General features: G+C 42.1%; 1 long non-coding RNA gene across 1 annotated transcript; it reads left to right on the forward strand.

Annotated features, from left to right (window-relative positions):
• Positions 1-1,014: 1,014 nt before the first annotated feature.
• On the forward strand, positions 1,015-14,403 carry LOC142767648 (uncharacterized). The gene is made up of 2 exons (XR_012885067.1): positions 1,015-1,709; positions 10,220-14,403. It is a non-coding gene; the product is annotated as an uncharacterized LOC142767648 (long non-coding RNA).
• Positions 14,404-25,734: the final 11,331 nt, after the last annotated feature.

Consider the following 25,734-nt stretch of genomic DNA (forward strand, 5'->3'; position numbering starts at 1 on the left):
CCTCCGTCAGTCCGTGCGTCCGTCCGTGAGTGCGTCCATCCATCTGTCTGTTCGTGCGTCAATCCGTCCGTACGTCCACGCGTCTATCTATCCGTCCGTCCGTCTACTAGTCCGTCTGTCCGTCCATCTAGTGAACACCCCAAGAACCACCATCTCCGATTCCGTATCCCCTGTGGCTCATACCCGCTCTAGAGTCAATCTAGTGAACACTCCAAGTACCACCATCTCCCATTCCGTATCCCCTGTGGCTCATACCCGCTCTAGAGTGGGTATGTGCCACTGGTGGCTGCGTACTACTACATACATACAAGGGATGGACAGACCCATGCCTTAAAGAGCTTCGCCCCTAAAAGTTCACGTGGTAACGGAAAGCACAAAACCTGGTTGATTCGCGGATCATGCTTGGGAGAGGCATTTGCCCTGCAGTGGGCGCACAACACGCAATAGGTGTTCTCTGACGCATATGTTCCGCGATTTTCGCTCTGCGATTGAGGCATCGAGTTCTTGCCACCGCTCTTTGTGGCAGACGCGAATATAATGTAGTGATGTGTGCATTATGATATCATTAAAGTTTTTATGAACGGTAACAAAAAGCCCGCTTGTTTCGTAAGTTAAGAACACTTTCCATTCTAAGATCATTTTGAAATGCACAGCATCGGCCATTGCAAAAACAAACACGTCAACCCACTTCCGACCATTGAGTTAATATATATTGTATATTTGGATATATTAAGTTTGCATACTAACTCTATGCTTTCGACGGCTTGGCCAGCACGGTCCATATATAAATTTCGACGGGTCCCGACCAAAAATCACTCCCGCCACTGCGATCACAGCGAAAATTTCTAACATGTTGTCAGTTCGCCGCCAACCGCTGCGGCGGGAACACAGTCCCCTTTTTTTCGCTGCGAGCGAATTCGCAGCCTGAAAAGCGCTACTTTTCGTGTCATGTGAAACGGCTTTAAGATTTCGGTTTCGATTTCTTTTCTGCGCGAAGCGCCACCTGTCTTGTGTCAATTGTCATGGCGGCTCTCTAATCAACTATTTCGAATCTCTATGTGACAGTTTTCAATTTTGAGACATTCTTAACGCTGTTATAATACATCACCGGAGGCCAGGACCCCAGCCCAGCAGACATCTGAAGGCAATCAAAACGCCACAGAATTCTGCATGAATTCCTGCGATATGTGTAGGGAGGCTAATATGTGTTGCTTTTTACGGACAGGACTGCGTCCGAGAACAGTGAAAGTGAGAAGATGTGTGCCGCGCGAACACCGGCAAGAGAACCCACCAACAAGTCTTCTCCTCCTGTGCCCTGGTTTGACGGTTTTCCACCTTTCATAGTGTGCACGTGCGTCACGCAGCGCTTCTTCGTCACTTCCGAAATGCGCCACTGACATGCCCGGGTACCTACTGCCACCGTCGCCGACCGCTGCCGTGTTGTTTCCTCGTGCGTGCACCTGGTCAGTTTTGCCTCACGATGCAAGTTTGAGCAATTACTGTCTGCTGGTGAGGCAAGTTGATTTAGCAGTCCATAAAGAGGGAGAAGAGCGTCGGGGTGTTCTCTTTGCCGAAAGTAATTACCTAAAATTGAGAACGCAAAATGCGATTTTCCTAAAAGCACCGGCGTGTTTGGCTGGTGCAGATTAACAAAAACGACTTGAAGAACCTCGGTGATATTTGCGTCTTCAGGTGTGACTTCATTACTGGTAAGTGCTATATCTAAGCACCTACCTACAAACAGGAGATAGCTGGTCCGCGACCACAGCGTGCACAATCAGCGTGTTAGGGAGGCGATTAAAATCGTGAAGCACGCGCGGTTTGAAGTATAGCTCATCGGTTCGAGTTGGACGGTCAGGTGTTTAAAAATGGGTCGATTGATTTTTTAAAACGGTCTCCCATCATTTTCACGGACTCCACTGTACTTAAGAATTTATCGCACAACAACAAAAGTACAATACAAGGTAAAAAATGTGTCAAAACATACGCGAAAAAAAAAGTGACCGGCATTACCACAGCACCCACCATGCGAAGTCTCTACCTCGCATGTTTTGCTCGACTGTTTCCACAAATTCCAATCAAAGAGGCTCAACATCGGCACTGTTTAAACCACTTGGGGAGCCGCGCTGCTACTTTAGTGGTGTGGGCCGCAGCAATAAATTAAAATTATTATAATGTTATATCTCTTGTAAACTTGCCTAGCTCTGCACGATGACTCATTTGCGATGGGAGCTGCTTAGCTTCGCTCATCCACTCTTAAAATTGCGGCTCGAGAGACTTTGGCCTTTCACTTGTTCTTGGGCCAGGCAATTTGTCGTGAAAGCGAGATAATTGGCTCTCGTAGGTCGTGGCAGGCAGCCGATGCACGCGGTAGCTGGTATACGTGTCACACATCTTGACTTTCTAGTCTTGTATCGAGTGAACAAAAGGCGAGGCCTTCTTAATTCGATGAGGTCGTTAAAGTATGACAACAAAAAACGGCACGGCTCCTCTGTCAGTTGCACACAGCAAGAGATGATGAGCCCTCAACAAACCGCATTGCAGCACGCGAACTGCTGTAGGTACCCGGGCATGGTGAGAGAGGGTGACAACGGCGTAAGTGACATCACATGAACACTTTGTAATGCTTCGAAACGGCATCGCATTCGTTCGTCCGCGCCTCCAGCTCGTGCAACACACAGCACATTGCCTTTGCCTCGTTTGTATACATTCGCACCCCGTTATCGGAGGTGCCCCTGGAGGCACTATCCGCATCAAAGTGAGCTCGATGCCCGTGGAGGCACTACACTAACTTCCACAAAATGAATCTCGTGTCATCTGCAGTGTGCAGTGGCTGCAGCTTTAATTTTTTGCTGCAAACCTTCCGTGCCCCACCTGCTGTACTCTTTACTGTACACGCATTGTTGTTGTGTAAGTGTTTAAACAACCTATTATGAAGCCCAGCAGTTAAAATCTTGTTTTTTTTTAGTAGAAATGAGCAAGTGCGACCGTGCAGATAACAGTTGGTGCATGCTATCTCAAGTGGACGAGCCCGTAGTGGTCTGAAAAACAGATCTGTTTATTTCATTTGTTTTGCTTGGCAGATACACGAATCGCTATGTGTGTATGCTTAAAATGCTGTCATAATATATGCATGCATAATTAAACAGGGGCCTAAAGGTATGGCATGCCTCATAAGTGTTTAAAATGTCATTGCACTGCAAACAAAGGTTGTTTTCATGAAACATAGAACACCTTACAGTTGATTACCAACTCGTCCAACATTTTGCTGCTGTAAATCGTACTTGTGTTTCACTGTTGAAAAACTGAACACTGTTATTGTTTAATCAAACGGTCTTACAGGACAAAATGCTCTATTAATTATTTCGTTACCACATCTATTTAAATCGGTCACCGGTGATTGACACTTTTGAATGATTGATTTTGACATGTTAAATTTGTTTCTCGTGCACCCAGCACTTTCTAATAGTTAATCCACCCACTCAACTTTCAAAATCAATCAGAATTCGTCAGTTTTCGCAACATAGTGATTTTTCGACAGACCTTTCCACGAACCAATGTGCGTTTATTGTTGGAAAGCGCACTAAGCTGGCAAACTTGGCAGAATTGCATGCCCCTCATGATTATGCTACAGTAACATCGAACTTCTGTAATGAAAAGAACGTTTGCAAGCCAAATATCAAATTTAAGTGTCAGCTTCGCAATTTGACTATGTTAAGTAGTTATAATCGCCAGAAATTTATGCCAGATATTTAATATAGAGCGGTTCTTGAGAGTCTGAGAAAATATGTCTTATGAAAAAATTTGCGAAGATCCGCCGCATGTTTAAAGTGATGAGGTGGCCTTCTCTGACAGTTCCCAGCAGCTTTGGTTTATCTTGCCACAGGGTTCCATCTAGTGTCACTAGTCGCTCCTATCACGTCGTCGTCACGCGCGCATGGGCGCGCTCCAGCACAGCAAAATACATGCTCTGCTTCAAACTGTCTTGCAACCCCACCTGAATATACCTTCTTCAAGCTATTCCACAAAGCCCCGCGGGCGCATGGAGCACTATGGGAAAAGTTAGTATGCTGAAAGAACCAGCTCTTCATTCTCCTGCAGCTCATTGGCGCCGTGCGAGCACAAAACGAAAAGAACATGCCGCCGCTTGTTGAATTGGGTCTGAACGCACCTGCTTATATATCTGCACATGAAATGTAAAATGAATACGCAGTCAGTCTAGGTCACTGGACCGGTGTACATCTAACATAGAAGATGAGCAGCATTCGAGTTGTTGCGCACCAATACATGTGGTCGAAACATGCTATCATGAGAATATGAGCTAAAACACTGAATACATAGTTATCCAACGATGAACTGCTCATAAAGCGCTATGGGTTTTAATGCCATCGCGGTTTCATTGAACCGTAAACACAAGACTGCAGAGAAGTATTACAGCTATAGAAGTTTTCAATAAAATTTTTATGGACAACTCGCACGCTGAAAAAAGGAAAAGTAAACACATTCAGAACAAGTTTAAAGACGAAAGGCTGGAACTAGGTTTCATGTGTGAGATACGTTGCTCTGATAATTTGCGGTTTCTTATAACATGCTTAAGTGTCTCTGCGGAGCATGTTTGCTGGCAGTATATTCCGCATTGAGTGAGAACCACTATTGAATCTCGTGTCGGCACATCCAAATGTTGTTTAATGAGGAATAATCATGTCGTACTTGTGCTCGGTGAAGAAAAAAATTCAAGAAAACTTGGGCGCATTACATGAGCAATAATTTCCAGCTGCAAATAGGTGCGGTGTCCTGCCTATATCACATTGCATCGGTTTGTGAACAGCTCATTTGCATTGCAAACAAGGATGAATTCGGATGACCTTCACCCGCGAAGAAACTAGGAATATTGCAGTTAATCTATGTATACGTTATGCACAGTCTGAAAGGATGTTGGGAAGTGATACAATGTGAGGGTTGTGTTTTCTACACCATATGCTTATTAAAGGGCCACTCACCAGGATTGAACATATTGAGCTAATCGCAATGCGTAGATGGAACGTTCGCGATCACGTCCAAAAAAATTTGCAATGCTACGCACCACGGAAATGGGTCAAATTTCAAGATGAACGCTGCTCCCCCTTGCTTTCGCGGGCGCGCGCCCAGAGAATGAGGGCATAATGTGCACATATAAATGACCCTATGTTCACAGCAGTGCAGAGATGTTGGTCCTCTATGTAAATGACTGTGCTCTGACGTTGCCAACAGTGGCACGTGACATGGCAAAAATCATATTGCAGGACATGCGTACTTTGTGTAATTTGTTGTTTGAAGAGATTAATAAAACTCTGGATAAATAATGAGATGCAACAAGGGAATCTGCACATCTTTTTTTTCACTTTTTTGCCTGTGAATTGCAACGAGATACAAGGCTAATGTGCCAGCAATTCACATGCATTCGTGTCTCCACGGTCAGCACATCGAGCAAATGACAGCCGTGAAAGCAAAAGTAACGCTTCTACGCATTCGCGCACTTAATGTGTTCATCTGTTCTACCACGTCTAAGCCAACCTTTCCAAACTATCCCGCAGAAACATGCAGTAGACCACAAAATAGCGCTGGTCAAAAAAAAAAAAAAAAAGGCCTGCGCGGAAGGCGCAGCACAGTTACAGTGAAAGCTAGAAGAGCAGCCTTTCAGAGCCTTTCAATATACTCATTGGGTAACTACTGCAAGCACACTTGTTTAATGATCATTAGGCATTAATAATAAAATTATTTGCATAGTAGGCCAGCATTCGCTATGCCATTTTTTGTCATTCTTTTGAGAAGCGTCGTCTCCGCTAAGCACTTGCAAGGAATTTTGTAGCAGTTGTTCTTGCAGTGGCTGACGACAATGAGGAATTGTGGTTGGAGTGGTATGCGCCACAGTTAATAGGGGAAAAAGAACAAGCTTTTATAATGGGTTGGAGCATTGGACGACCCACTCGTTATGCTATTGGCATTGTGCGACAACTGTTTGTTCTTTCGCTGTTCTAAAACGCCTTATAAGTTGTAATAACACGATTTCTTTCCTGACATGAAGCCTGCTTAAGGCAAGTTTGCCAACAAGTCCCAAGCACCGGTGTGGATGAGTGGTAGAATACTTGGCTGGCACCCAGTGAACCCGGGTTCGAGCCCCACTGTGTCATTGGTACTAGGTTTTTTTCTAATTTCGCGCGATGTGGTTACGGACAACGGCAGCAGCAAGCAACTGCCCGTGACTCGAATTGAATTTCATAACAGTTTTCGCTGTAAAAAAAAAAAAACGCCTCTCGCCTTTTCATGGGTTGGGCTTGTTTGGGCACGTCATGCGCACGTGACCTCTTGGTCGGATGCCGAAGAGGGTAGGGAAGAGATTAAGCTTGCGAAGGCTACGCGGAGGAGTGGCAAGGGTTTCGAGCTCGCCTCCTCTCATCCTCGTTTCACGCCACTTTAACAAACAGATTTCTCAGCACTTAATAAACTGAGTTTTAAAAATTCTTGTAGCAAAATGCTCCTTATCGGATGCCTAACAAATTCCACGGTCTTAACTGAAATATGTTATGGGGCCTGGTGAGTGGTCCTTTAACATTCCTTCCATAGAGTGAAATAGGTCACAGGGGTCTGCAATGGGCAGAGAAAAGCACTATGACATGCATGCCAATTGTTCTTTCAATTGTTGTGCTAGAGTTAACCGAATTTCTTTTGTGTTCACATATATACGTCGGTCAAGCTGGTTGATGGATCAACGTGCGCCTCATAGAGCATCAAAATTCATTGAAAGAAGCTCATCACACCTCGCATTTTCAGTCATGCAAATGCAATTTCATCTTTGAAGGCCTGGTAATCTTGCACATCACGCTAACCAGACTACGCTAAAAATCTCGGAGATGTATTATAAAAAACACTGCACCTTGTTTAAGTCAATTAATCTCTGTTATTGCTACAACACAAGATACTTAATTTTATAATCAAACGTAAACACGTACCTCAGTTGTTGTTCGGCTTTTTGTACCTTTCTGTGACATCTTGGCCCTGACTACAGAGCAGTGGGAAACGTTTCAGAATTGCATGCATTATTGTCTTTTTTTCTAATGTTATATTCGCAAAAATGAAAATAAGTATGCTTGGATGTATATATTAGAACGCTAACATATGCAGAGTCAGGCGGCTCATGGAAAGAGGTGACGCTAGATGAAACAGCGAAGTTCACTCGACACCTCGTTTATAAAGAAGTTATTCACATCATGGGCATCCATCTGTATTGGAACACCTGGAGAATCTTATCGCAAGACAACGGAAATTTACTAAAAAAAGTGTAGAAGTACACTTGTGCCTCACGATAAACTATGTAATGCTTTACCACATGGCACGAGCAACAGAGAAGCACCTCGGTTCTAATTTTCTTTGTCTGCGTGAAAAGAAATATTTCGTAAACATTCATTATTTTTATACTGTTCCTTGGTCACTTATCTACAAAATGTATATTCTGAATTTTTTGTTTTGAATATTTTTGCATATACAGTGTTTCTTATTGTACTGTTACCATTTAGTGATGCAAAATTTCACACTTTTCTCATTTTTATTCATTATGAAATGCTTTTATTGCTCTACAACATGTATTTTTTTGGAAAGAGCATTTTATTGTGCAAAGTTTTGTATGCTGCAATCCATCCTGAAGTACTTAACAAACAGGCAAAAACAATCTTCCTGAGACATATGAAAAACAACCATTCTTACGCAGGAACGAAAGAGTTAAGCCATCGCAAAGATACCTCAGACCTTCTGCCTATGACTCCTAGAATATTAGCATTCTTCCTGGACGTCTTTCAAGCCGTCATGTAAAAGCAGTTTATGAATCGGCCTTTTACCATGCCATTCTCAGAGCCATAGATAGTCCTACTGAGTGGACAGCCGCTGCTCTATGTATGCTCTATGGTCTCGACAATTTCTCAGGATTGTAATGGACAGAAATCTTTCCTCGTCACCTCATTTGAAGAAACATTACTTAGCTGAAGCCTTCGAAATCTTCATATTCATGTTGGGAGCATGATGGGCATGCAAATCCTACTAAGTGGGACTACTTGAGAAAGCACATTTATTGAAGGTACGTTGATCTATTCCCTATGGGTTTCTTACAGGTTAGCACCATCAAAAAAGAGGACTCTGAAAACCACATGGAATCACCGCCTACAAATTCGGCCAGGCATCACAGAGGGTTCATCAGCCTCGGGAACTGTAGCAGAAGCAGGATGGCTCCAGCTAGATGTTATTTTTTAATGTAGCACTTCCTGATTGCGAGGGCTCTAACACTTTCAAGAGGTCGTGCAAGTGTTGTGTAAACAGCTGTCTGCACATGATTTTTTGGCATCAACATCCAAAGTGGCTATTGTTGTCAAGCCATGGCAGCATCAGTTTAAATATATATTTAATCAGCATGGCTCACTAAGGGTGAATTCCACTGGTATATCCGAAGCAGCCTCTTAAATCTTGCAGCGAGCACTCGAATTCTGATAAGCCAGATCATGAATGCTCGCATGAGGTCGCACCAGAAGTTGTTTATGCTTATGTACTAAACCGGTACCGGAATTAATTTCTTCTTTTCGTTTCCTTGGCCACTGTGTCACCACTACAAAGTGCGTAGTTCAACTGCAGTGTGACTAGACACCACACCACCTTGAAAGACACTGAAGACAACCTAGCTGCCCGACTGCACTGGAAATAATGGCAACGCATTCTCAGAGTTTTGCCGAAATCAATCAGTCGCTACAAGACAGAGCGGATGGGACGCTTCGTTGCGTCCCATGCGCTCAGAATTTGCCAGTAAGAAATGCGAATTTGCTCTGAATCTACCATCTATATGCAGATTCTCAGCTGTTGAGCAAGAAAACTTGCTCCCGCTTCACGAGTGGAATTCGCCTTAAGATGAGCTAACATATGTACCCTTGTTTCTTTGTCCGAATGTTCTCATCCCATATTCAGGGATGCTCTTTTCTTGGTAAAACCCGACTTTCAATCAGTCTGTCAAATAACTTTTACTTTCACCGAGAACAGAAACCATCACAGTGAAGAAAGTTAACCACATAGAACTCTGCTTAATTACAGCTTAACATAGCCCCAGGCATGGATCGATCGTGAAAGCAGGTTACGAAACTCAAATTTAGCTTCACAGGTGAATGTAAACACACATACTTGCATTCTTAGACAATATTTTCACACTCGGAAAATTTGTGAAACAGTGTACGAAGTGTACACACATATTTCATGAGTTTAACAGACCTATGCAATAAAAGGAATATTATCTGCAGAAACGGTATACAATATTGCACCTTAATACAAGTGGTCAATGCTTTTAAAAGTGCAAAGGAGTACATAAAGTGCCTTGAAATATAAAAATGACAGAAGGCATTTTTTGTGTGTGGTAACGTTCTGTTCTTAGTTCATTCTTTTGTAAGGAATAAAATGACTGTTTGTAGCGGGTCCTAGTGACAGTATGTGGATTTGGCTACATATCCCACACTCATACACAGCACATTCTGTATGGTTTTAGTAAGCATGGAAAGTGCAGGGGGTTGAAGAAATGTGGCAAATTGGGTTAGTTATAACATACTCATCACTTTCATTCTCGTGTACTTTTTACGCTGATCGTGATGAGTGTGCAGGGGGTTGATAATGAAAAGGATAGAAAGCATTGTTTGGGGGAAGGTTTACAAGACGGTAAGGTGTCTGATTCGCGAACTACTGCCTTCTTGCAAATAAGTTCTGCAAAACCCGCAAAGTGGCGGAAGTGTTAAGACGGGCAAAAAAGACAACCACCTCTTTGTAGCATGAAGCCACAAGGTTAGCTTCCTGGTTAGCTCAATCGGCAGAGCGACTGCACCGGAAAGGCATTGGTGCCGGGTTCGAACCCCAAACTAGGACGAATTTTTCGGCAACTGAGAGGCCCTTTTTTTTGAAAAATCTGTAGGTTTGTGCTACAAACGAGTTGTTGTCTTCCTTCCCTTTCTTACTGCCTTCTTGTAAGAGACTAGTAATTTGTAATTACATACATCTGATATTCTAACGATTTTGTATTTGAAAATATATGCATCATGCACTAGAAGGGAAGAATTTGTATGCCCGTGTTGTGCACCTTCTTTTTCTAGTCCTTGTACCTCTGTGCACTGCTAAAATCTGGATGAATCCATGCCAACTCTTTCAAATTTCAATTCTCCCACAGGTCACGGATCGAATCCCGGCTGCAGAGGCTACATTTTTGATGGAGGCAAAAATGCTGTAGGCTCGTGGGCTCAGATATGGGTGCAGCTTGCACCCCAGGGGGTCTAAGTTTATATATATGTATATAAACTCAGACATGTGTGTATATGTAAACGTTATTGAAGGGATCTAGCATGCCCTAATGCAATAGTAGGCAGTTATTTCGGTCACAGCTAACGTTTTAGTGCAGTTTATCTCAACATTTTCGCCATCCTCTAAGAAGACCTGCACAATGTCCCCGGATAAAGGCCAGTCCCATGGTCGAAACGCCCGCATATATTGCACTAAAATGCATATTGGGTCTCAATTATCTGTGTGTGTGTAGGTGTGTGTGGTCTTTCCTTAGAAATAAAGAAAAAGAGATTTCTATGCTGCCTTCATAATTACTTTCTCTGTCGCAGCAGACGTTTTAAGCTTAATGGAGACATCAATTATGATAGGAATTCAGTTGACTGCAAGGGGATAGCCAATACTGCAACTAATTTCTGTTTCACAGGCAATGCCGCCACAACTATTGTTAGGCAACTGTACATTTAATACATTTATTCATGATTCAAATTGCATAGTTGCTGGCTAAGGCCCGTTACTTCACATTTTATATAGTTTGTCTTCTACATTAATATTGCCAAATGTAACAAACGGTATGTCTTTCAAGGGTGAACCCATGCAAAGTTTCTCATAAAGTTACGAACATTTATTTCACTGATAATGAATCGATGTAGACTGTGAATCACCTGTGGTGCATGCTCACACACTAAGGGCTGTGGTATGCAGATATGCATCACACATTGCTGTGGGGATGTGTTTATGGCATACATCACAGCATTTCGTGTTACTTGCCATGATCCAATTTTTTTTCACAAGCACTTTACCTGTTTGCAAAGTGCTCAGTCGTGTTTTTGACAAGTTGCTGCACATTATATTTGGCCAGGTAATCGAAATACCAATATGCAATGCTCTTAGTCCTACAGTTAGAGATTCTGGCAGTGCATGAAGTTCGAAGCTGCAGTTCTGAGCATTCAATGCTGGATATACTTCATAACGCAGTTAAAGGTGCAGATCTATGAAATGTCTGGTTGGTAGTGCTTAGTGGGGCCAATCGGTAAGAAGTAATGATTAAAGCTAACCTTTTCCGATTACTTCTGCAAAATTGTTCATATTCATGGCTGATAAGACATTTGTAGTGTGCTTTTCGAGCTCTAATATACTTTAAATCTGGTGTAAAACTTTTGCGTTCCAAAATTTCGAATAGGTTTAGTGCTTTTCAAGTCAAGGCAAATATCAAACTATCCGAATTCAACATTTAAAGTATCGAATATTTGCTCGCCCCTAGTATTTACTTAATGAAGGACTATTCACTCAGCTACTAAGAAATGTAGTTTATCACAAGTAAATTGTTAAGTGCGAGTCTGGTTGATACATAGGGGCAAAAGCTTTTGTGGGTGGGCTGTGTGCACAGGGGCCATCTTTAACAGCATTCTCTCTCCTTTTGCAGATGTGTAACCATTCCTTCTATGGAGTATCGTAGAAGTCGCATGCTTCTAACATCTGCACAAGGCCATCACACCAGCCTCTTCACAAACATCGCTCATTTGTTAACTGTTATGCAGCTCTTAGATTGGTTTGTGTACTTGAGATTGTGTCAGTGATGTGATCATGTTTACTGGCTTCTGCGTCTGATTCCTCTGGTGTGCAGCTGAAAAAAAAAAAAAAATGGGCAAGTTGCCATCGCACATTGTAAGGATGTATTGCTATTGGCCCTGCAGCTTTCTTTTGGCACTTCAAAATGACATACATTGTTTATAGTTTGCATAAGTTAATATGCAACTTGCAGTGAAAACCTTGTGCTACCTTATTTATTTAGCTTTTATTTGCGTTTCTGTTGTTTTGTTGTGCTTTCAAACTGACACAGTTTGAAAAGAAACATCGACTTACTCATATCTATTTTTGTCTCTACAGTCGCTTTAACTTTGGAACATAAATGATCTTATATGTGGCTGTATTCTCAACCATCATGAAAAATTGGGCTGTTTTTGTATGATTAACTTTTTTGATAAGGCCTTTTAGTAGCACTTCAGGTTAATTTAGTCTTGTTCTTACATTTCAAGATCCGTTGATGCATTTGGCATGCTCATCATAAAAATACTATCATACCTAATGTGCATGGTATGTTTAAGTTAATGTGTTACAATGAGAGATTGAATGAGCTTTGATCATTTAAGCGTACTAAGATAGCCCGACATATGGGACCTCTGTCTTCGTAATCATTAGGCATAATCACTTGTACAGTCAATTCTGGATATATCAAACTCAGAAGGTATCGTGAAATAGTTTAAGAGATAAATAGTTCAGAATACAAAATATTCGTACTTGAGGCTTGTTTTACTTCTAATAGACTGAGCGTGCAAACATCAATACAAGAAAGAAGTCGAGACACCACCTACACCGAGCGACAATTGCACAGGCACACAATAATGAGAAGAAAAGACAAGCCCCCAAAAATAGGCATACCTATCTATCTATCTAGCATGTTTGGGGGTGCCTGTGTGAGCAATAACTAATGTCATATTTCTTCTTAATGCAAGTTACTTGTCCATTGACCCGCACATGCGCTACCATTATCATCAATGTGCCATGCCTCGATCATTAAATGTGTGCAAAATGCCAGTGCAAAACTTTGCCTTCATCAAACGGTGGGTGTGCGCTTAAACGTTTGGCAGTGTAATGATGGAGGCTTAGCTTTTAATGTTTCTTTTTATCACAAAGAGTATATGTGCACGCTGAAGGTCAATGGATGCACAGTTGTACCAGCAAAGAAACGATGAAATGCATTCAATGATAGAGGCATGACACATAGATAATAGGGGTAGTGCATGTGTGAGTAAACCATAAATTAGCTTGTATAATTAAGAAACAAAATGCCTTATCAGTTATCTGTAACATAGACTCCCACATGTTCCAGATTGACAGATTCTCCCATTGCCTTGACATGCGCAGATAAAATTACGTGCCTTTTTTCTTTTTCGCCACTGTGCACCTTTGCAGTTGTTAGTCGGCATTTGTATCGTATTGATTTCATTTTTGCATATGCGTTGGCATACCCTGTCTTCCAGGATGAATATTTACCAACTATCTCAGCTCTTAGTTATTCTAAGGTGGTGTTAAAGCGTGCAACTCTCAGATTGATATCACGAAACTCTAGCAAGTGGGAATTTGAGCCACATTTCCCGACAGTAAGCGAGAGAGCAATGAAATAACTTATTGTTTTGCAAATTACTGCACTTTATTTCACATGAAAACACTCTGTAAGCTCGTCTTGCTTCTCGGGCCCCAACATGTTTTTGAAGCTAAATAAGCAAATCCTGCTATTTTTTTATTATTATTAAATCTATATGAGGAGAGGATGGTGCCACTGTGTGGCGCCAGCTACTCCTCTTGCACAACAGTCGACATCGTATATTAGATAAGAAACACGAGGTGATACATAGTTACATAGCACAGCACTTATGCACTAAGTCCAGATTTTTCAAAACAAAAATCTGTCCACACCACACAGAATTTGGAAAAACACAAGTAATAACAATTAAATTGTTCACACAAAAATGAATGTTCTCTAAAATCCTGCACTTTCTATTTCACCACAATAGCAATGTGTGATCCTGATTGCTCATGCAAGCTCTGAAAAGCATCGCAATGCTATTTTGCATCGGTTTCGGCACCTTCATCACTGCTATTCACTGCTCTACTTTCATGACACTGCTGGCATCAAGCATGATCTTCACACTGGTGCAGCCAGAAACATCTACACTGTCATTAGCATCGGCGAAGTTGCCATACCAGATTGAAACTGGGGTCACTGTTAACTAAAAATTAATTGAAGCACCATTGTCCTCAGTCATGAAGCAAGCTAGATCGTCACCTGGCATCAAAGCTTGTTTCATGAAAATCATTCGTAATGTCGTTTGTGGAGGGGGCCTCCGTGTCATTTGATGCACCAGTGTTTATCTCCGTTTATTTTCATTTGTTCGAGGAGGTTAGTTGTCAAATCAGTAGCTAAGTGAGATGTGCACAAGCTAATACTACTTAGTACTGCAAGAAAGACAAGTTAGCTATCAATAAACATCCTTTGGCCTTTTGGTGATCGTACTCGTGGCCTTCTTGTAGACAATACTGCTTTTGTCGGGCAAGCAAAGAAAAGAATCTGTCACTTGCAGCTAAAGAAAGCATGGCCTTAGCAATCTTTCCTTGTTAACTGAAATGATGCTATGAGGCAGTAGATCTTGAAGGCTATGTTTCAGGGGCCTGCAAGTCATTGTGGTGGGACAACCGTAAGTGTGGGCTCATTGCATCGCTTCTCTAGCAGTACTTATCTGCAAAGAGCTAAGAACACGTGCAAAACATTTGTTTGTTCAGTGCGCCCGATTTGCTTGAGTAGCATTAGGTTTGTGTAGGTAAAAGTCATTGTAAAGTGCAGCAACATTTCTTAATTTTCTGGTGCCGCAATTCAGTTGCACCTGAGTGTGTCACACTGTTTTCATTGCCTGCTTGTTCTACCTGTGTCATTGCAGGTTTCTTGCTTTTGGAGTCTTCTGAAATATACGATTCACTCGTTACCGTAAAAGATGGACTGCATTCTTGCCGCCTGTGCACCTTTACGAGCAGGATAAGACGAGTCATGAGAGTGCACCTTCGCAAACACACAGGCGAGCGCCCCTTCCGGTGTTACTTGTGTCCTGCTGTGTTCAATCACGACTGCGACCTCAAGCGGCACTTGCGCTCTCACATAGGGGAACGTCCCTTTTCCTGTACGCACTGCACCTCATCCTTTACGCAGAGGTCCCACCTGAAAGTGCACCTGCGTACCCACACAGGAGAGCGTCCCTACTCTTGTGTCTACTGTCCTGCATCCTTCACGTCGAAGTACACCCTCACGACGCATTTGCGCGGCCACACAGGGGAGCGTCCTTTTTCCTGTGTGCACTGTGGTTCAACCTTTATGAAAAAGTACAACCTCAAGATCCACAATTCCCGTTGTCCTGCATTGAAGGAATCCTAAGGCTCAGTGGTGCACCACCATATTTGCGGGGGAAAAGAAGAGTGGATTGATTAAACTAATTTTTCATGAACGGAGGCAACCTCTCATGTGCATAAAACTGTTCAGGGCTGAAGCTCCTCTTAGTATAACCTCCGCATGCATCACGCGTAACCGATAGAAGAAGAAAACGAGAAAAAAAGGGAAGGTACCAGAAAATGTAAGACCAAAAATATTGTAATTGTTGAATAATTGCTGCATATTGTTTGTCTTAGCATGGCCCTTTGCGACAAAGAAAAAGGCTTTGAAAGGGCAGCACTCTTAGAGGTCTCCTGCTCACAACAGTGTATCACTCAGCTTTAGTGTAATGTTATTTTTTTTTTGCACAACTTCATGGTACTGATTGGCACTGCTGGCAGCTTGAACCTCTAGTTGTCTAGCTCTCACTGCGAGGGCAGTATGGCCGTGCAGGAGTTGTACTGCCCCAGCTTCTATTGACTTAAGTGGCGACTGTGGCGTCGATGTGCTGTCAGCAAAAAAATCAGTGTTGTCGGTGAGCAAAACTTCATATTAAATTCAAATAAATAAATAATGAAAAAATTTTCAGTTTGAATGAGAATTAAATTCATTTGTGTGGCAAGCAGGTTTTTCTAAATGTTTTATGGTAAAATATGCCTGTCACGAAAGTCGCCAATTAACATGTGCTGCGCATAGAGTCCTAAGGTATGCCATGAAAAGGAATTTTCCACTGGCGTCAAGGGCGAACGCGATATAATTTGTCTCAAAGAAAGGTACATCGATCGTGAGCACAGACGAGTCACTTAGTCCTTGTTAGCTTGAGCTGTAGGAATACGAACCTTGTAAGGGAGCATCCGCGCTGCATGTCAAACCGTGTGCTCTTGTTATTGTGTATATCTTTAATTACTCACCGTGAAGGTGACCGACAGCAGACCCTGAACCACAGGACGTTTCATCCGGGCTACATGTTAGACTGTGTAACTACGTGGCTGGTACTTTGTGTGCGAGTCAACTATTTCCAGTGAAGTGTGAACCACAGAAGCAACCAACGCGTATGTGACCATTTCAAGGATGCATCGAAACTACCCCAGCAGTTGGGACCGGCACCCGGTAAACCTTATATAAAACATTCCGATCGCATAATTAAACAGGGTGCTGAACTCCCAAGAAGAGATCCATGCTGAGATCTCATGACATGAGGCAGCGAACAGCGTGTCCAGAAAATCAACACCCCTGTCTTCATGAAGCTGCTGCCGACCCTTTTCGCCGACTCTCAAGGGTCATTTGTAAACGGCGCCGGTGTTTAGAGACTCTGCTGCGCTCCGTTCCGAATGTAATTCCCTTTAACTTGGTGCTCTGCGAACTCTAATTATTGGTTCTGGTCTTGCTGTTAGGTCATCCATCTGTTATTGAGCATTGTCTCTGCATATTGTAACTTTCCTCCATGCTCGGTTCACTGGTATCGTGAAGTGTATAACTAGTCCACCTTTGTTTAAACGCAATATTAAATCTCTTGCCCTTCGTATCAAAAAAGACCTCCACTCCTTTATACCGGCGATTGGTGCAAGCCATACATCAGAGGCCCAACCTCGTGCCATGACTTGAAGGAGCTTGTGCTTCGGTCCCGAGTTGTGAAAGTGCCAACGCGTGTGGTATTGCATAATAGAATCGTAGGATCTCACCATGTGTCAAAGCATGTGAATTGTTCAAGTAGTGGGTGGCTGCCCACCCATTACAAAGAGTACATGTGCGCATGGCACTTTGTGGATGCATAATGGTTACTTGGCCCATATGTAAAAAAGAAGAATTATGGTGTAGTGGGCATTTAAGAACCTTACTTGCAGTAGGCGTTTCAAAGTGGATTAAAGTGGCCAACGTTACGCACTGAAACGTTCCTTTGCATGCAACATGTTTGAAGGCAATGCGCACGATGCATGATTATTCTATCGCGTTCTACCGCCAAAGACGAAACTAAAGTGTCCCCCAAGTTCCTCTGCTGCTTGTAATATGGGAACATTTATTATAGATGACTCTAAACATAAGTTTTCTGAATGAATTGACAGTCGTCAATACAAATTGCGAGAACACCGTCAGACCCTGGCAGTGCTAGGCAAAGATACTTCAAAATTGTATCGTGATACGATTCAAGATACTCAGGCAAAATTACTGGAGATACAGATAAAAAATTCTGCCACAAAAGTTGTATCCGATACAATACATGCGAAATTTATCTTCGGATACTTCGATACATCTGCTAATTTGTTGTTACAGACATTCATCATGTAGTAGCGAACGACGTGAAGGTCTCTTTGCACATAAGATTCTTAACTTGGATCAACTTTATTTTAATGAAATGTTTCTTCCTATCTTAAAAGATTTGTTCGTCTTTGTCAAAGAAAATTAGTTTACTTTTGAAGAATGTATTAGTGTTTGCTTTAGCTGCTTAACGGGACAGCTCTCTAGACACTTCTCTGGCATTGATTCTAGTTGGTCATTTCTGGAGTGCATTTCTCCAACTGATGGACATCACTGCTGAGCTTGCCAAACAGTAGCGGCTTGTCATCAACCCACACGAGCTTCAATGAGAGGCCTTCACACGATGGTGCAATTACTGGTGTGCAGCTTTGCCTTGTCTATAAAAGATATTTTTAGTTGAATTGCCAGTGTACAGCAGTAACAACGCTAGTAGCGGCACTTTTGTGGTGCATTGTATATATAAGTGTATACGTAGAGCACATAAACCTGCTATTACTTTCCATATTCTTCTTATCTGTTGACGTAAAGCATTCGTTACCTCTATACTATTCAACGTGCAATAATTTTTTTCTTCAGGGAGAGAGCATCCGCACCACAGAAACTCCTCGGACGTATTGTATTGTCACGAGGTGGTCACTATGGAGAAGGCAGCAGTCGCTCTGGTAGAGATTAAACTCATTATTGGCCTAACTTGTGCCCAGAAAAGGTAGTACCCCAAAGTACGAGTGAAACGGATTGTACTCTGATAGCGGCAATAAATGTCGTCAGCTTTCGGTAATCTGATCATCTGAGGAACGCGTCTCATTCTATGTACGTATCAGTGATCGCCCCTTCCTGTGTTGTTACTGGTGCTCGCATAAGCTCACCAATCAACTAGATTACGAGCGTGCTGTACATAATGTGAATATCGAACCACAATATAATTATGTGAGATGCAGTAATGGAGGGCTCTAGACATTTCAACTATCTGGTGTTCATTGACGTGCACCTAAAAACCCTCCTCAGTGGTCTAGTGGCTAAGGCACTCAACTGCTGACCCTAGGATGCGCGATCGAATCCCGGCCGTGGGGGCCTCATTTTCGATGGAGGCCACAACGCTTGAGGCCCGTGTGCCTAGATTTAGATGCACAATCCACGGTGGTCAAAATTTACAAAGCCTTCTGCAATTGAACATCTCTCATAATCGTATGGTGGTTTTAGGACGCTAAACCCCGATAATTGTATAACATGCACCTAAAAAAACTAAGTACATGTGCCCATATTGCATTTTACCTCCTTTGTCATGCAGCCGTCGTAGCAGGAACTGCATGCAACCTTTGCAGAACAATCTGAGACAATCTCGAAGTTTACGAAATATAGTGGGGCAGCTTGCACCGAGCGATGAAAGCTTTTTGTGGTTTAGCCCCAATCACATACAAATCATCGCAAGACAATGCTGCTATTCACGCTGTTGCCGCCTGTAGATACTATGAGTGCTTGGCAATTAATAACAGTACAAAAAAATGGTGATGTCTGAAACAGGAAAACAGTCATAGCTAAAGCAGAAAAACTGTTTCGTTTCTAGCATTCGTAGTGATCATGTTCAGATAGAAGAAACATGTGGTACTCCAATAGCTATGACAATTAAGCATGAAGTATAAAGTCACCTGTTAAGGTTAGACAGTGAATAAATCAGCACCTATGGAAAATTGCCTGAAATGGCTCGTGGGGACGTTAATAAGAAAAACGAGCCATTTGATATAACAAGCTTTCTTGAATCCCCTTTCTAAGGTATTTAAGATTGCTGCTAATTACTCACATTATTATAATTCAAACTCATTTCGGCCATTTTACCAAACATTAAGCAGAATGTTTGATGTTGCATAATGAATGCATACCCACATAGTGACTTAACTGTACCGCCTTCCAGGAAGAGTAAACTCAAGTAAGTAGGTCAACAGTAGAAAAAATGGAGCGGTCATATAAAAGTAAAGATAAAACAGTTTATTTTGGTTGCACTTTAAAAAAAAATCATATTGCATTCACCAGACCAGAGCAAAAAACAATTCAGAGCGAAAGGTATTGTATGGGGTGCAAGAGAAAGAAAACTGAAGAAGTTCTTGTGCTAACAGTCACATTATATCAAGAGCTCTTTGAAGAATTCGTGTGGTTGTCGCCACACATTTTGCGGTACGTTGTGTTTGCAATCGACTAAGGCAATGTTTCACGAAACTGGCACAACTAAAAAGAAAAAATATCGACAAAACAAAATGCACTTGGGCAAGTACACGAACGTAGCTGATGTCGGGACTACAGGAGCTCTGTCACGTTGCTATGATCCACCAAAAGCAACGCGCACACCTCATCGCTTGCGTCACTGCCTTTAGTTTTTACTCAGGTGGGTTAGTGGCTTCAGTACTAGTTTGAGAAGCAGAGTTCAGTCAGCGATTAAGAATTTTGGCCATAGGGTTGTGATTGCAGTGTTTTGTATCTTAAGATACACGATACATTGTCGGAAATAGGAATATTCGTCTAGTGAGACGTATTGCAATACAGGCACAAGATACCCGAAAGGTATTTTAGATAGTATCTAAGATATATGTAAATTGAAACTTGAGCTAGTTGACATGTATTCATCTAGATTTCAGCAACACACTTGGGGACAAGGACCGAGAAAAAAAGAATGTGCAAGGCACCCGTGTTGTGCACATGCTTTTGTTTTTAGCTAAAATCAAGATGAAAAGATACATGTATCTTCGATACTGGCCAGCCTTGGACCCTGGCCACTCATGCATTGGGGACAGTGGTCAATTGATGTGGAGGGAACTGCAACGCAGACAAAGTACAGGCCAACATTAGAAGACAAGCGTTTGTGTAAATGTTTGTGCTAGATCACTGTGCAACTGCAGATGTGTCTATTTGTTCTTGCGAAAAATGCATCGCACAAGCCTCTTCGGTAGAATCACTCATTTTTTTACCAGCGCGTAGCAGCTGGATGCATTGTATTATTAAGACTCTAATGGTGATGTGACCATGCTTACTTGCTGCTGCATCTGACTGGTTATCTGAAACAATAGAAGTTACAGTAGATGCCCTTGCTGTTGTGTTTGTCGGCTGAAATTTTGGAGAAAGAAAATATATTTTATAGCATGTAATGTTTTATTCTGCATAAATTGTGCCCATCATTATGAAGCATTCGTTTTCAGCCACGTTTTTGGCAAGGCACACTCTTGCTTTCAGATGCCTGATCAGCGCACATGTTCATACACGGCATTAGAAACAACTCATTGAGCAAGTGAGTGGGAATTCATTTTTTCATTGGTACAGGATCATATGAATGAAAAAGCACAGGGCAGGCTCTGCCCAGTGCTCGTCCTTATCTTCATCCTTGTCCATGTGAGCATCGCACCCATAAAAAAATGTTCATTCTGCACAACCTCGTCTTTCGGCACGGCGCACCCCGCGAGCTTCTCAGTGACCGTGGGCATTCCTTCTTGTCGGAAGCTGTAGAAGCCCTCCTACGCGAATGCAACATCATGCACCGAACAACGACTGCATACCACCCCCAAATCAACGGGATGACCAAGCGAATTAATCGCACGCTGAGTGACATGCTCTCCATGTATATTTCTGATGACCATACGAACTGGGACCGCATACTGCCATTCGTTACTTACGCTTACAATAGCGCAATTCAATCGATGACTGGATTCTCCCCATTCTTCCTTCTTTATGGTCGGGAACCTTCATCGTTCTTGGACACTATCCTTCTGTACCGCCCAGACCCTTGAGAATCGACAACTTTGGCCGAAGCCACCACATATGCCGAAGAATGTTGGCAGCTAGCACGTTCGCTAACTACGCACGATCAGGCTCGCCAGAAGCACTCGCATAACCAACGCTAATCCCCTTCGTCATACGCGCCTGGTGCAATCGAGTGGCTCCGCGTGCCATCGTCTGCCTCAGGCCTTTGCTCAAAGCTCATACCCAAGTATGACGGTCCGTACCGGATCCTGCGCCAGACTTCACCAGTCAACTACATAGTTGAACCTATTCAGCCACCTACAAATCATCGGCGCCGCGGGCGCGAGACTGTGCACGTCGAGCATCTAAAACCTCACTACGACCCACCAGTCCTGTCTGTGCCATAGGTCGCCAGGATGGCTCCTTTCGCATCGGGGAGTCAATGTAGTGACAAATACGGGCTCTAAAAACGACGAAGAAGACGTTTGTAGTGGCGGAGGCTCGTGCGGCTGCAGCTGCTGCTTAAACCGCTGGTTGCTGTCTCGGTGCTGTTAGGCCCAATAAACGGTTGCTCTACCCCGGCGTGCGTCTAGCAGTATTCTTACATTTTAAACAAGTTTAACGACAAAAAATCATTTCTTAGGAAAGTTATTGCAGCGCTCTGCATCGCTTTTCATCTATTTTTTCACAGTAATAAAATTTCACACAAATAAATCACAGCAAACAATAATGGAAATAACAGGTAATTAGCTAATTGTCTAAATGTTTCAGAGGCATATGTAGGTATATTTATATGCATTTAACTGCTATCTTCAGCAGCCTGCTTATTATGGACTCATTTTATCCAGCTGATTAAAAAGCATACAAAATGCTAAAAATACCATGGAACTGTGATCCCAGCCTCAAAAAAATATAGCGCCCCAAATAAACTTGCTGCTAGGAACTGCTTTGCATTTTTTTTTACTAGACAGAATTTTCAGTTGGGTAATTTATAGTGCCCACAATGTGTCGCATTTTACAGGGATTTCTTTTCCTCAATTTGATGCTACTCTCAAGGACGACTGTTCTCATTAATAATGCAGCCAGAGTGTTTTACAGATCACCACCTGACTCTAAAAGTAAATCAACCTGCTTTATTAGCCAGTTAGTGATAGATCGGCTGATCAAGTCAGTCTATGTTTTTTTTTTTACCGCATTATTTCTTTCATACTGCTAACTTGCAGGAGGATGTTTTGAGGGCACTGCTTCCTGATGTGCACTGCAGCTCAGTCCCATTACGTTTCGATATTTGGTGCGCTTTCTTTTCTACATGAAGAAATTCAGCTGAAAGTGATTTGATTAATAAATGAGTGCTTGCCAAGTTACAAAATTATTTTAACTAAATAAAACACCACTGGCTAAAAACTTTTTGTGGGGATGTCAGCACAATATGCTGGGCAAAATATGTACTAGGTTTGCAATGTATACTCAGAACACTGTTCCTTTTTTTTGGCACGCACTTACAAAGACGAAGTTGAGAATATTTGCTTGTGTGCTGGTGTGTCTGTAGTCGACTAAGATTGCACGGCAGGCTTGTTGGTTATTCATGTTGTTCGAGGTATAGCCAACGTTTTTAGATACTTTATCTAAAAACGTTGGGTATAGCGCATCCAGGACGGGACAGAGAAGAAAACACAGAACACATACACGGCGCTAACTTTCAACAATGGGGTTTAATCCGAGAAACAGCAATATTTATACCCAAACATGGCGCGCCACAACCACATGCTAGAACCAGAAAACTGATCTACTGCAACTCATGCGACATTCAAATAATGCAAATCTTTCAATGATAAAGATATCGATGGCTTGCTTATACACGCGTCCCCAAACTTGGCAATGAATTTCACTTCTATGATGAGCCTTGTCATTTGGTTAGTGCTTTTTCCGATTATGCTGCTGTAATTAAAAAGGGGTTGGAGCCCGCATTCTTTGCAGTGAATTGCACGAAAACCCTCAGGCTGTGCCTTGGCCACGTTGTTCTTGTGTTCATTCAGCCTATCATTGATGCATCTACCAGTTTGGCCTATATAGCATGCATCACACGTTAATGGGATCCGGTGAATGACTCTGTGATGCACGCGACAAACCTAATACGGTGGTTCTTTTCGCACAGACCTTTCTCCGGGCGCTCCGGTTTCGTCTTTCGGCAAAGACTATTTAGCTTGATAGGTGCCGAGAAAACTACTCGCACGTTGCAATGTTCTGCTAATTTTTTCAGGTTATGTGAAACACCATGAATATATGGGATTACAGCTAATCCTTTCCTTGCAGCCGTAGCACGCGTTTCCGCGACAAATGTCAGGACATGTTGTGGGTACCCTGAGTCAGCTAAACGTCTGTAGTGTTGTCTGGTGAATGAGTTGTTTTCAGTGCTTTTCTTGTTGCATATTGCTCTCATTGAAGCAATATGAAACATATCAGGAAGTGTATAAACTGAATTGAAAGCTAAAGCTAACCTTTGTGCAATGCATAAAAGTGTAGGTGTAGTTTGCCCTCTAGAAACTGTGGATTCCATTGTAACCATTCCAATTGTAGTTTTCATCTTGATATTTTCTCATTTGCTAAATATGACATTATTAACTCATATTTTCTTCAGGGCGCTTCATGTCTTGCATTGCACTGTATAAATACACATGTGGAAGAGAAAAGGTGCAACGATTAGTTTATGGTGTAGTGCTTCCAATGCCTTTTGTATTTAGAATTGCAAGTGTCATCCCTTAAGGGTTATCTTTTTAACATCAAATTTCAATTCATGTTTGAAGGTGTAGCGTAACTTTTCAAAATAAACTCTGAAAGTGAGTAGAAGCGAAGCACGAAAGCGAAAGCTACTTTTCATTTCAAGAGGCATTGTAGAGCTCTTGCTTTCAGAAATGCCATGATTGGCGTTCGACAGCTAGGCCACATGGTGTTTTATTATGCTGGGTTTGGAAGCACAACCTAAATATAGAATCCCCAATCATCTACTGCTATTTATGAAGACAATGTGGTAAAAGCCATTAACAATAAAGTACACATGTCATTGATTGAATATAAATGTATTATATTAGAAAAAAGTCTGTGGTGAACATACATATAACTTACAAGAAATATTTCAGTCGTACACTGTGGGATGTTATCAGTTATACACAGCATAGGGCATGGATCTTAAAAAAAAGCTGTACCTGTATGTTTTATAACCACACAAAAGTACTACCAATTTGATTTGATGATTTCACTCGTATCACGTTAGAAATTCGTTAGAGCCTACACCTACGAGTTGTGCTTGGAAACTAACTTAAATTGGCGGTCACTGTCGCTGTTATTACACTAAATTATAGTCGTCAGTGAGGAGCCAAACACTTGACCGTACAGAAAAGCAAATCATTAGTGCAAATTAGAAAGCAGAGGGCCATGCACACATGCTTGGAGTACACCTTTGTTTGCAGAAGAGGAGTGCAGATTATAACAGATGTGAACCAAGTTCTCAAAGATAGTTTTTTATTCGTGCGAGAACAATAGGAGGATTTTCAAACTCTGCCAGTTCCAGTAGAAGTCTGTGGTGAGAAATCTAGTCAAAAGCTTTTTAAAAAGTTAGGAACACTGCAACAACCTGGAAGCCTTCATTACATGACTAAATAAAGATACTGATAGCATACCAGAATGCGTGATTAGACTCTGGTAGAAATGAAAAAACAGTAAAATATAGTGACATACAGCCAAGCATTCTTCATAGCAGAATTTATATTTTTAAATCACGTTTAAAAAAACAAAAACCAGTGTTGTGCAACCTAATGGAAGAGCCTTAAAGCTGAATTATGAAGTCAATTACTTTGTTTTACACAGTCACGTAGGCTGATGCTCTCATGTGTGCTGTCTACATACCTAATCCTCATGATTAAAGTATGTATTTGAACCCCGCTTATTTCTATGCTGCTTGCGAGGTAAAAGAAGTTGCATAGTGAGAGGTTACAGTGCCTTCGCGACTGCTGTGGACCATGTCAAGCCGCGGCACATGCACACACAGTAAGCTGCCACGCTCAAACACAATAAACCGCCCTCGCATTCCCTATATGTGTTGTCACGTGTATATGACTTCATGCTCGCAGCAGATACGAAACTTCCGATTGCAAACGTTTCACGGCGTGTTTTATGTTCCCATTCTGCGGCACTGACCAGCAAGCTTTCCGTAGTATTAAATAAAATAGGTACCATAAAAAATGCGTTGTTGGTCTTTTTATGCGGTCAGTTCGTGGCACAGCAATTTTCTTGCCATGTCATTACTTGTTTCTGTAGAGTGCTCATAGCAAGCACTAAAATATGTATAATGTTATACAGTTATGTTGGTGCTATGTAATTCTATACTTTGAATTTAAAGCTATTAACATACCTTGTGGGAGTTTTTAAACCTCTTTTCTTTATTATTGCAT

The sequence above is a fragment of the Rhipicephalus microplus genome, chromosome 7 (assembly GCF_043290135.1).
Source record: "Rhipicephalus microplus isolate Deutch F79 chromosome 7, USDA_Rmic, whole genome shotgun sequence".
In the NCBI taxonomy this organism is placed as follows: domain Eukaryota; kingdom Metazoa; phylum Arthropoda; class Arachnida; order Ixodida; family Ixodidae; genus Rhipicephalus; species Rhipicephalus microplus.